Source organism: Pan troglodytes, chromosome 3 (genome assembly GCF_028858775.2).
Source record: "Pan troglodytes isolate AG18354 chromosome 3, NHGRI_mPanTro3-v2.0_pri, whole genome shotgun sequence".
In the NCBI taxonomy this organism is placed as follows: Eukaryota; Metazoa; Chordata; class Mammalia; order Primates; family Hominidae; genus Pan; species Pan troglodytes.
In genome coordinates this window covers 144,296,868-144,309,527 of record NC_072401.2, presented here as the reverse complement: position 1 = coordinate 144,309,527, position 12,660 = coordinate 144,296,868, and the positions used below count along the sequence as shown (strand labels likewise).

The 12,660-nt window shown below is 38.8% G+C and overlaps 1 protein-coding gene across 5 annotated transcripts in view; it reads left to right on the top strand.

The window, feature by feature from the left end:
* Nucleotides 1–4,333: 4,333 nt before the first annotated feature.
* The window catches only part of INPP4B (inositol polyphosphate-4-phosphatase type II B), an 811,274-nt gene continuing 802,947 nt past the window's right edge, over nucleotides 4,334–12,660 (top strand). The window contains exon 1 of one of the 5 annotated variants that reach the window (XM_009448334.5): nucleotides 4,334–4,660. The gene's annotated coding sequence lies outside the window, so the exon portion shown is untranslated. The remainder of the gene's footprint in view (nucleotides 4,661–12,660) is intronic. The other 4 variants (XM_054683403.2, XM_001142120.7, XM_024356301.3 and 1 more) reach the window with 4 other exon arrangements.

The following is a 12,660-nucleotide window of genomic DNA, read 5'->3' as shown; positions in this document are numbered from 1 at the left end:
CTGCAAATGCACACAGGAAAGACCACCTGAGGACACAGCGAGACAGCAACATTTGCAAGCCAAGGAGACAGGCCTCAGAAACCAAACCTGCCTATTCCTCAGCCTTTGACTTACAGCCTCCTGAACTGTGAGAAATACATTTCTATTGTTTAAGCCACCAAACCTGTTGGTAATAGGTTATAGCATCCCTAGTGGACGAATACAGCATTCCCCACATTATAACTCTCTCCCCTCCTTCTAAGAGCTCAGTCTTCATTTCCTACTACAGCTTATTTAGGACTCATTGGAGCAGGAGCTGGTGAAGAGGGAGCTAGTTCTCTGCATTCACATATGTCCCCCACCCCAACCCATTTTTTGGCTTGTACATACCGGGCATTTTGAAGGTTTTAAGAATCTGGAGTCTTTATTTCATTTGTTCAAATAACAATGACTGGGGGAAGACAAAAGCAATATAAAGTGTTAAGTTCCAGATCTCCAATAAATATGTCATATAACATCCCATTGTAACTGTGTGTGCATGCTCATATTTTTCTGGGAAATGAGTCCACAGCTCTCCTCAAATTCTCCAATGGATTTATGACTGCAAAAATGTTACGATTCACCACCCTATTATATTTGAAATATGACTCATTTTCAAATATATGATTTACATACAATTTTACAAATATAACCACTATGCAAAGTGTGAGAGCCACGAATATTTATTTTCAATCAATGTAAAATTCTAGCACACTCATTTGTTTTATTTTAAAAATCTCTTATTTAATTTGCCATGAAAAAAGAAGCTAAAGTAAACTGTCTGTGAAAAACTTGATTTCTTTCTCATACTCACCCAGCCCCATGCCGAGAGATCGTAAAATCATACTGCTACTTATACTGGGAACAGCTATCTTCGAGCACTACCAGCAGTAAGAGGCATTCCATCTTATTCAATATTCAAACATGCATATGCATTAATACACCATAGACATTATTGCTTTTTTAATATTTCTTTTTCCTACGTTCTTTTGTCTTTTGTGTCAATGTTGATGAAACAACCAGGAATAGGAGATAGTAGTGGTCAGGAATGACCTGTATTCCTTCCCTCACTTAGGGAATTTTCATCCTTTTTCTTCTTCTTCAGCCTCCCACTATAATCTACCTAATTACTACAGTAGGTATGAAAATGTCACTTGATTACCATCCCTGGCCAAGGTTGTTGGCTGGGGTTTGGTAGCTGGAAGAATCACAGTACTTGGAGAATTTGGAACTGGTTCACAAGTTATAAAGTTTAAGAGTCGTTAGCCACCATGCAATTTAGTGCACACCAGAGAAGCAGAGAGAGAGACAATGTATGTGGGGAGAGAGAGAAAGAGGGAGAGAGATACAGAATGGGACAGTTAGTGTAGTGGGGGAAAAGAGACAGAGAAAGTTCTAATGGTCTGTCTCTGTTTCCAGTCATTCCTAGTGCCCAGTTGCATTCTTGTTTTGGGGTTCCATGGGGCAGCCAAGTATCTTTACAATAATTTATCCTTTTTACTTAAGTTAGTTCTTATTTCTAACAACATCCCCCTTAATTTAAATACACACAGACATACACACACAATATACACACAAGAGATGATGCTAATGTATACATAACAAAGTTTCTGTAATTTTTAAGTTTTTAAAAATTGAGATGAAAACAAGGACTTACTTTACAAGTTATTGTTAACATAACTGAGTAAGCATTAAAAAACCTATATGATGCTTGGTGCTACATTCTAGAAGAGGTTTTGAATAGTGAAGGATCATAAAAGTAGATATGATGTCATATTAATCTCACCTGAGATAAAAATCTAGAGGAACAATGAATCTATGGAGAGAGTGTAGGCTGCTTCACTGCAAAGGCGAGTGTGACACCAGCCCTGTAGATCCTGGCTTGATTTTATTGCTTTAGACAGCAAGGTAACTACAGGGAATCACCTTTGACTTCTGGCCCTACAAAGATATTTCAAAAGGAAATGAAAAATATTTTGTCCTTCATTGGCAAATGGAGTTATGTTTTGGGGGTACAAGTGGGCAAAATTTCAAGGTTGGTAAAAGTGAATGCTGAATGAGTTTATTAAACCATGGAAGCATCTGAATCCTCCAGGCTTATTCAAGGAAAAAGCCACCAAATAACTAAAAAAGGTAAATATCAGGATGATTGATGGATTTTTAAAAATTCCTTGTGGTACATGCATTTGATGGCATCCTGATTCATATTCTCTCTTTTCTGAGAATTCAAACTTCCTACGTGATGTACACAAGTAAGTCACATATTCTTCAGCCGCCCTGTAAAAGGACTTTGTCAGCATGGTCCATGTCTGGACTTTAATTATAATAGGGTCCTCTAAGCATCTCACTTTAAACGTCCATTTCCATAGAATCAGTAACTGCATTTATTTTACAACTCAGTCTTTTAGGAGGTGTGGTTTGGTATTTCTGGCATTGCTGCTGTAGTCTTCATAAACACACACGCGCACAGACACACACACACACTCTTCCACTTAAAGTTAGAGGACAGATATGTTAACCATATTTCCAATTTAGTAGCAAAGCTCTGACATCCTAATGTCCTGATATTATTTCAATCTCTCTCTATTGTGAGAAAAATCAGAAACTGCCCAGTGAGAAAGTTGTATCATCTTTCCAGCAGATCTCTATGAACACGGCTTACCCATTGCTTGGAGATGGGTGTGTTCAGTGCTGCCCCATGGAGGAGAAATCTAACTGTGTGAAGGCTTCTCAAAGCTGATCCACATCTTGACAGGGATTATTTGTTCCTCACTCTCCTATCTCTCTGCATTCAGCTCACTTGGGGTAGAGGCTGAGCATAGGAGAAAAAGCTTGAAGAGAAGCAAAAGGAAGGGCTTTGGGGGCGCCAAGCAGTTTCTGGCCTATAGTGTTTATTATTTGATTCTATAAACAATTATTGAAACTACAGAATATTAGGTATTGTCCCAAGCTCTGGGAGCAGAGTGGTGAAAAAAAATAAATGAAATGAACAAACAACTCCCCTCCCAAACAAAACAAAACAAAACAAAACAAAACAAAAAAACCCAAAGTCCCTGTCCTCATTGGCAAGGCTTATAATGTGGTGGTCAAAGGTTTGAGGAGTGAAAGGATGCCTAGATGCAGGCAGCGACAGCAGGGGTGACAGCTGGGGGTACATACAGCTGCCTGGTTTGTGAAACTGTTAAGCCCCGACTTAACCCAAATTGATTTCACTGTCCTGACTTTGAGATTCCAGTCTTTTTGCATGACAAATGTAACACTTGTGTACAAGCATTCGTACACTGCTTTATTTAAAATGTGAATTTAAAACGCCCTCAGGGAGAAGGGCTGGGGTGTCTTGATGGACTGGCTCTGGGCACCTTTACCTTTGAACGGCTCCATCAAAACCTTTCCGAGAGAGCCGCCAGGTGGCACCTGTAAAGCGCAGATGGGGAGAGTCATTTGCCCCACACCCTACACAGCCCGGAATAACCAGGGTGCGTGCTTTCCCCTGTGGGCTTGTTAGGGGCTAGGAAGTAGGGGAGTTTTAGTCTCCGTCCAGACTGCTTGCTTACATACCCCGTTTTCCTGATACCCCAACACATTCAGGGCGGATTTGTCCCCACGCACCCGGGATATCAAAGGCATGTTATACGCTAGTTGGGAGCATCTCGGCCTCAGTCACCCGCCGCGACGTGGGAACTGGCGGTGGGTGGCCGAGGGCTGCTCTAGGCTGGTCTCCTCAGCCCGACCTCTGCCCGGGGCAAGGGGGAGGAGGGGCAAGAGACAGGAGTCCCAGCGCGGCTGCAGACTGGGGTCCAGCAGGCGTGAATGGATGCCTAGACGCAGGCAGTGACAGCAGGGATCCCAAGCCCCTTCCAAAACCCTTCGGTCTAGGGACTGCGCTGCCATAGGCCGGGGTCTGGGGCGCTTTCTTCCTCCCGCGGGTTCTTTCTCTGTGGTTTCTCCTGCCCCCGCAGCAGCGTGGCGGCCTCGGGTCCCCCCTCGTCGCGGTAGCGGTGATCCCACAGCCCAGTCTGGGTGGGCGACCCAGCGGGCAGAGGGGCCGCAGAAAGGGGTCGGGGTGCGGGGTGTGAGCACACGGAGCCAGCGTGGTAATTTCGGGGTGGGCAGCCGGGCCACCATCTCCGCTCTATCAGTAGCGGGAAGCGAGCAGCGCCAGTTGCGCGACTGTCGCTGCCACGGCCGCCTCTACTCGGTCGCTGGTGACATTGGGAGGAGACCGCTTGGAGAGAGCAGAGGAGGAGGAAGAGGAGCGGGGAGGGTGGGGGTTGGGGTGGAAGAAAGTAGCAATTGTGCCAGGGGGCGTGTGAGCAGCCGGAGAGCCAGCCGCGCTGGTGACAACTTCTCTGGGGCGCGCGCGGGGCTGGTAGGCGAGGAGCGAGCAGGGAGCGCGGCCGAAGCCAGAGGCTGGGGGAGCTGCTGGAGCCTCGCGAAGCCGCGGCCGGCGCCCTGCGCCGTCGCCGCCTCCTGCTAGTTTCCTCCGGGTTCTCAGCCCCGGGTACTGAGGCTTCGGTCTATAAATAGCAGGTTACAGCTCCTCCTGGGCGCGCACACGCTCACACGCTCGCAAGCGAACGCAGGAAAGTCAGGCTAAAAGTGTCTGCCGCTGCTGCCGCCCCCCACTCCGCCTCCGGGAGAGGTAATTACCCGCCTGGGATCCTAGGGCTCGGTGGGGAATTTTGCAGGGTGGGGTGGTTGATGGTGGGTAATCCGGGAGGCGAGGGAGCGTGTCTGAGAGCGTGGCGGCACGTCTTGGAGGGGGGAGCCTGTCTGTTTTGCATCAAGTTTCTCAGTCTTGCAGCCTCCATCACCCCTCCAGCTCTTTAGCTTAAAGGGTGGGGTGGGCTGTCTCTCCTCGGCTGCTGGGGTACCCCTGTCACCGCGCCTACCCTCTCGCCGAGCGCCCCTCTGCCCGGCGCGCGCGCGTTTTCGCATTCTCACTCACACACGCACACTCTCCGGGCCCCCGTGGAACTCTGAGCTCTGGCCTCGCTGACCTTCCAAGGCTGCGCCCACCTGCGCTGTCCCTGAGAGACGCTGAGGTTGGCCCGGGCACTCGCTCTCACTTCCAATCCTGATGATCGCAAGCTGCCGCCGCCGCCGCCGCCGCCGCCGGCCTCGGAAGAAGTCCTTAAGGAATAGAGGCAGTGGTGGGGAGTGAGGGTGACTGATGTTGGTGGTCCCGGTTGCCTTGTTTTTTGTTTTAAAAATAAAGAGCCCATCTCCTTGACCACCTTCATCCCACCCTCAACAACTCATTCTGGCAGAGAAGCCTGGCATGTCTTCTCTCGGCCATCAGGCAGCATCTCTTGTCCTTCCCCAAAGAGGTCTCGCTGAGAGGTTAAGGCCTTGGCGCAAGAATGCCTGGGTTTGGAGGGGGGAGGTCATTGTTTCGGGTCTGAGAACTATGCTGCAGGCTCCTCAAGATCTCTGGCGCTCTGGCAGGGCCCAGGGCCGGGGAATGTCTGGGAGCCTGGTTCCTGAATGTACTTTCAGGCTGGTAGCTGATATGAAGATGAGGATGCTAGAACCACATATACCTGTTTTTCCCCCTCCCCACGCTTCTGAATTCTCCCTTCCTTGGGGGCAGTAGTTTCTGCTCCTGGGGAGGCGGTGGAGAGGGGCCCAGCAGTTTCTCTTTGGGGACAAGAGGGTGAGGAAGCACATATTGATTAGGTTGTTGCTGCTGCAGCACAAAACTTATTGGAAAAACCCGGTAGGGTTTTCTATTACTCTTGTTTTAATGATGTAAATTTCCTCCTTTTCCTCTTTTATCTTCTCCCTAACCAGAACTAGTTTTCCTTTCTCTTTCTAGAATGTTATTTGAGGTCATTATATTTTATGACTCCAGATGTTACATTTTGCATATCTCCTTCCTGTCAGTATGACAGACAGAACTTGTTTATAAAGGTGTGGCTCTGTAAGTAAAAGCCTAAAGACAGAGGATAAATTCATCTTCTCTCTCTCAAGATGAGCTCCAGATAGTTCTTTTATAGGTGTACAACTACCTTTCAAAGACCTTGCTTGAAAAAGGAATTTTCTTAATGAGTTCTGGACCAGAAATGGTAGTAATCTGACTCAATGATAAGGCAGCACATAAGGTGCAAGGAATCATCAACAGGGCAGCTGGCTGATGATGTGTAAGAAGTTGAGTAAAGCAAGGACTGGGCAAGTGGGCATTGTCAGTTCACATACTATGCACAGAAATGCATCCTCTCCTTTATGTATTGATGCACATACATGCATTGTGTGTTCCTTTGTGATATAATCCTGTAAAGCATTGATAGGAAATGATCAATAGTTTTGTGAAAGGTACATGGGCATTGAAGGTTGAACCTCGTGAATTAGTAGTAATGTAAAATGCTATTGCAAAATGGATTGCTTTTTCAGTGCATTTCCTTAAAATGTGATGTAGAAGATTGTCCTTGAAAGGTTATGAAATGTGTGTGTGAAGATAGGCTAAATGCTCAGTGACATTAAGAAACATGTTTGCAGATTGAAATACTGCTCTTATTCCAGGAGAGTATTCTCTTTGATTAAGCAAATCAATATTTATTTGTGATAAAATAATGATCACTATGATGTGCATATTTATAACTCAAATTTGCTTTTGACTCTTTATAAAGTGTAAGAAAAACCAGATAGACCATTTAGTCTTGTCCCTCTATTTAAAGTAGCATGCAGGCAAAGGTATAGGCAGAAAATACTTTTAAAATGTTGTGTTTGAGCTTCAGTTTGGGGCTGCAAATTGAATGACTTCATGTCTCATAAGATTTTTGTCAAAATACTAAATCGCTCTACTATCATAGACTCATCAGTTAAACTTGATTATAAAATAATGCTATTATATTTTAGTTGTGTGAAATGGAAAATCATTAAGCTTAGGGAAAAGCCAGATATTTGTTCTAAATTGTACAAATTGAAAGTAATTATTTCCTTTCTGAAACCTTGGAGCATCTTCTAGTATAAGTACTATAAATCCCCAGATGGGTAACAAAGTTAACTTTCACTACCTTGAGGGAGAACCCAAGATGACAATTCTCTGAAAGACAGAAAAAAAACCTGCCAACTGATCTTAAAACTCATAGCAACCAAATGAGTGGCAGTTTCTAGGTAAGTATTTGACATCTGAGAACAAAAAGTTAAAGAAATTATGGAATCATAATTAGTGAGTAAAATGCTTACTGAATATCTATTACATTTTCTTATTTCATAGTGAGTGATGCCCAGTAGTACTAATATTAGATATACAAATATCATATCTAATCTGTATAAAATAAATTCTTGTCTTTCACAACTATGGGGATTTTAATAGATAGAAATGCCCTGTTTTAAATAATCTCAAGTTAAATGTTCAGGTGAAAGCTGTATGAGTCTCTTCTGTATTATGTACCTTAGTTTTTCAACATGTCCTGTATATCTTTCTAAAGCCTTAAGGAATCTTTTCCATAGGCCACTTTGTTAATACTTTTAAAAAATGTTGAGTTAGAAACCTTTGATTAGAGAGCTCTTTAGAGCATACTCTAATCATATATACTATAATATTTAGGCTTCAGAAATGAGATTATTAAATAATTTTAGTTTAAACATTTATTTTTAGATGAATCCAAATGATGATGCTATGATTGAATTTTGTTGTGCAAGATACATGTAGTCTTTGTGTTCTAAAACTTTAGAGCAGTATATACCTAGAAAAGATCAGTATATACCTAGAAAAGACATTAAGATATGTGCAAAAATTTTAATTACTCTTTCAGTCTCAGGCACAATGGTCACTTGAATCAAACTGTGTTAGTTTATTTTTTTAAATATATTTTCACTACCTTGTAGATTAAAAGAAACATTTAAAATGTTTAGGAAATTTTATGGACTACATTATATATAATTTATATACATATATTTATATATATCCAGTATATTATATATAGTATATGTGATTATATATAAATATATAATAATCATATATATTTATATATCATAATCTATATATATTTTGACATATATGATATATAAATTTATATATATCATACATATTTCTATATAATTACATGTTTATATATCAATATATTATGTTAGGATTATTATATATCGATATATTATATTAATATTATAATATATTAATATAGTATATTTATATATTATATATTATATTAATATATTAATATTATATCATGTTATATATTAACATAATATATTATGTTAGGATTATTATATATAAATATATTATATATTATACATATAATAATACAATATCTATTATATATCATATATTATATATGATATATAATAAATATTGTATATATTATATAAATAATATATGTAATAGTTTTTTAAATAAGGCACAGTTGTACTCACTATCTTATTTCTTATTTCTTGGAAGTATCTTGCTATCAATGGTATACCATAAGGCCAATGGAATATCTAGGAGCCAGAACTTCAGATTTTTTTCAATGGACTGTGTAATTTCACCAAACATTAGCTATTATAATAGATGTCATTCCAGCATGATGTGAATTGGGTTTCAATACAGTATATGTCCTTAAATAATATATTTCAAACTGAGTTTCTTGAGTTGCAGTATTTTGAGTAAATTCTATCTTCTGTATTAGGCAGCCATGCCAACTTGGTGTCCTGATTTTAAATAGCCCTATGAAGAACTAAGTGAAATAGAATTGGCAGTAATTTGTTTAAACTGATTAAAGGAAATTTTGAGAAGTTTTTCAAATCATGTGGTTTTGGTTATACATTTCTTTGGGAATTATCTAAATCAATAATATTCAAGGGAATGAAGGCAACATCTCCTCCCTTAAAAGGAGAGCATGTATCTATCTGTCTATCGATCTATCTATCAATCGATCGATCTATCTGTGTCTATCTATCTATCTTTACATACTCTTCTGGTTATGAAAATAAAGCAATACAACAAACAATGGTGAAATTACTCAATTGTTTTTCTTTGTTGTTTTACAAGGATAGAAAAGTTTGCGAGATACACAGACAACTCTAATTGTCATGCTGACTTCTAATGATTGGAGTAACAGCATCAATGTAAAGCATCTTCCAAGATCAAAATAAAAATATGATTTTTAAAAATTGTCATTTACTAGTTCTTTATAATAGATCATTTATTTATATATTTTAAATAGCTTTGAAGGAGAACTTCGAGATTTTTATGTTTCTCAAAAGAGAGTGTGAGTTTTTAAATGTTAAGCGGCAATGATTTACAAGGAATCCTCTTAATATTTTTTACTATGAAAAATTTGACATAAATATGAGCCTTTCACCTTTCACCTTAGTTCTTAGAATAGATAGTTGTAGTGCATTAAGTAGATCAGACTTGGGGACAACCATTTTAGAATACAATGAATTAAATAGAATATACTCCCTGACCATCAATAGCAATCTTTCCTTTAGTTCTTTCAAAATGGTTCTCATTCATTTTCATGGGGCTTTGCTTTCTTAGCCAAAAGATCAGAGATGAGCTCTAGCCATTAGAACAACCAAAACACAAAAACTATTCAATGCTGGGAAAATAAAAAATAAAGTAGGACTAAAACCAGTGGGATCTTTAATTGAAGTTAGAACCTATAGGTGCATGGAGATTATGGCTATCTCCAAGGAAGCTTTAAAGTACTGTTAGTGATCAGTTAACACTCTATGATGTCTTTTTCAACATCTTCTTATGCGAAACTTGCTAGATAACCACATATTCCACTTAGAGATTAGCATACATCACATTCATAACAGAATAGCTGCATAATTGATGCGCAGTAGTTAAAAATCACTTTTTTTTAAAAAAGTAAAAATTTCTTGTCTTCCTTAACAAAACCTGTAAATCACTTTGTTTTTAAAAAGAGAGGATGTCTTTATTAACAAGACTTGCAATTTTTTATATTAACTAATCCATTCAGATCTTTTAAATTTTAATTTGAGATGGGTGTGATTTTATGGTATATGTCATTGCATTTATCTCCAATAGCATTCTTATTTTGAAGGAATTATGAATAAAGTATTTTAGACCTGTTGTTCTGAATAAATTTTGTTTAAAATATAGCATTTCCACTTTGTGGAAGACATCCATTATGCATTTGGTGTTAAAGAGACATTTAGCACTAGGTGGCAGTGTGCAATGCTTAGAAACCTTGAGTCATTTTAAGTGCAATATATTCATTTTTTTAAACTTTTCTTTTAAACATAATTTATTTACATCATAGTGAGTTAATAAAGTTAAAGTCAACAGGCACCTAAATTCTTAGCAGTATATTCAGAAGATCGATTATGAGTAATACTTTAAAGATTTGATTGTAATATTTAACACACTGCTTTTATGTGAGATCTGCTTATGTGAGGAACTGTTAGGAATTAAATTAAATATGCTAAAATTCTGTTTTTGTCTGGGTAAGAGAAAGGAAAACAAATTAAATGAACATGATAGAAAAAAACTTATGATTATTCTAAAATAGATATTGTATTAACCATTTGCATTTTTAATCCTAATCCCCTCACAGCATCTGCTGAGCAAATTCTTTTTTTCTAGGAGTCAAAGACTATAACTATTATTTTTTTTCTGTTGCATTGCCCTTGGAAGAATGCAAAAAAAGTGCAAATTACCTCAATGACGCTTCAGCAGATCCCCTAATGTCCTCTGTTATAGTGATGACCCGGTCACCAGTGACCAAATTGAATCAGCCATGTAGTACTATAATTTATTGGTTACAATGACAGCTGAAACTTGTTTTACAATTTCTTCTTGGTTAAGCTGGATATATACACCCCTGCCTTTGGCTGAATAATTAAATTATGGGACATAGCTGAGTCAATTAATTTATTCTGTCATCTGTGCATCAGAATGCGATCTCTGTATTGTTTAAGTGTCTGGTTGGAATGTCCTCAAGATCAATGTGGTGGACATTTCAGCCATGTTCACTGGATGTGGCTATTGTAAGAATGGAGAACAAAGAAATTAAGTTAATGAACCCAAATTGGCATAATTAAGAAATGCATTTCCTTTTTTAAAAGCTTTTTATTATGTAACATTTCAAAGGTAGAAAATAAGAGTAGTACAATGCACTCCCACATACCCATCAGCCAGTTTCAATAATTGTCAAATTGTGGCCATTCTCATTTCTTCTACAATCCCACTCACATTTTCCCTCTTAGGAGTTTTTGGAAGCAAACCTTAGAAGTTACATCAAAAGAAATACACTTACAAAGCAGTTATTTACAAATATTTTTATCATACAAAGGAAAATTTAAAAAATAATTACTATAGTAAAAACACTACATATTTTACTTTAAAAGTCCAAACTCTTGGCATTAGGTAAATTAAGTACTTGAACTTGTTACATGATTGAGGTATAGACTTCAGTTTATGTTCTATGTCATTTTTTTTGTTGTTGTTGTTGAGATGGAGTCTTGCTCTGTCGCTCAGGCTGGAGTGCAGCCTCTGCCTCCCGGGTTCCAGTGATTCTCCTGCCTCAGCCTCCTGGGTAGCTGGGATTACAGGCGCACACTACCATGCCAGGCTAATTTTTGTATTTTTAGTGGAGATGAGGTTTTACTATGTTGGCCAGGCTGGTCTCGAACTCCTGACCTCAGGTTATCCACCCGCCTTAGCCTCCAAAAGTGATGGGACTACAGGCATGAGCCTACCAGACCCAGCCAAAGTTTTACTTTTATAAGCGGCAGACATTGTAGATATAGCAGACCCATGGAATACAAGAACTTAGCTTTTCATGAGTCAAGGTTTTACCATCCATCTTTAAAGGTACATGACATATAGTAAGCTATAATTTTACTGAGGTGTGAATTTAAGTCACATCCTTTTGGAGACTGAACTTTCAGTGAGTGAGTCCAGCCAGTGGCCTGGCAGCCACACCCTCATGTAACTTGAAGCACTGGTTGACATATTCTGTCACTTTCTAGGGCAGTCTGTGGTGAGTGTGTTTGAGAACTGGGGAATCTGAGAAATTGTTTGGTTTTCCCCTTGGAGAATGTCATTGATCTCCTGAAATACACCTTTTGGATTTCATATAGAGTTGAAGTTTTAAATGAATAGATTTTTTTCAGATTTTAAAAACTTGATGATAACCACTATGTATGAATCTTTGTGACATTAAGTATCTAAAAGCAAATATAATTCCATTGTAAAACAATGTGTAATTTGTACCTAAAGGGTTTATACCATGGTGTGTCTTTTATACTTGCAAGTTATATAGGGAGCAAAGCATATGTATAATTTTCTTAATATTAGATACATACTTTTTTGACTTTTTTTGAAATTTACTGCAATATTTTTTTTCATACGGTATGTTTTAAAGACTGCCTCCCAATTTATTCATGCTATTCATATCCTTTTTCCTATTTTATATTTTGGGTAGGAGTAAAGAAGAGTATACACTCAGATTAGTGTAATGAGAAATAATTGATACAGCTGGCTTCTACTCAATTTCTAGGATTTCTTTCTTTTTTTTTCCTACTCTCTATTTTTCTGATTATAAATGTACTAAGTCTCCATTGAAAAAAAAATGGGAAGTAGAGAAAAGCCCAAAGAGTCAGAAAAAAATCATCAAAAGACAATATTGTTAGAATTATATCATATTTACTTCTAGAGTTTGTGTGAATCTTTCATATAAGTTG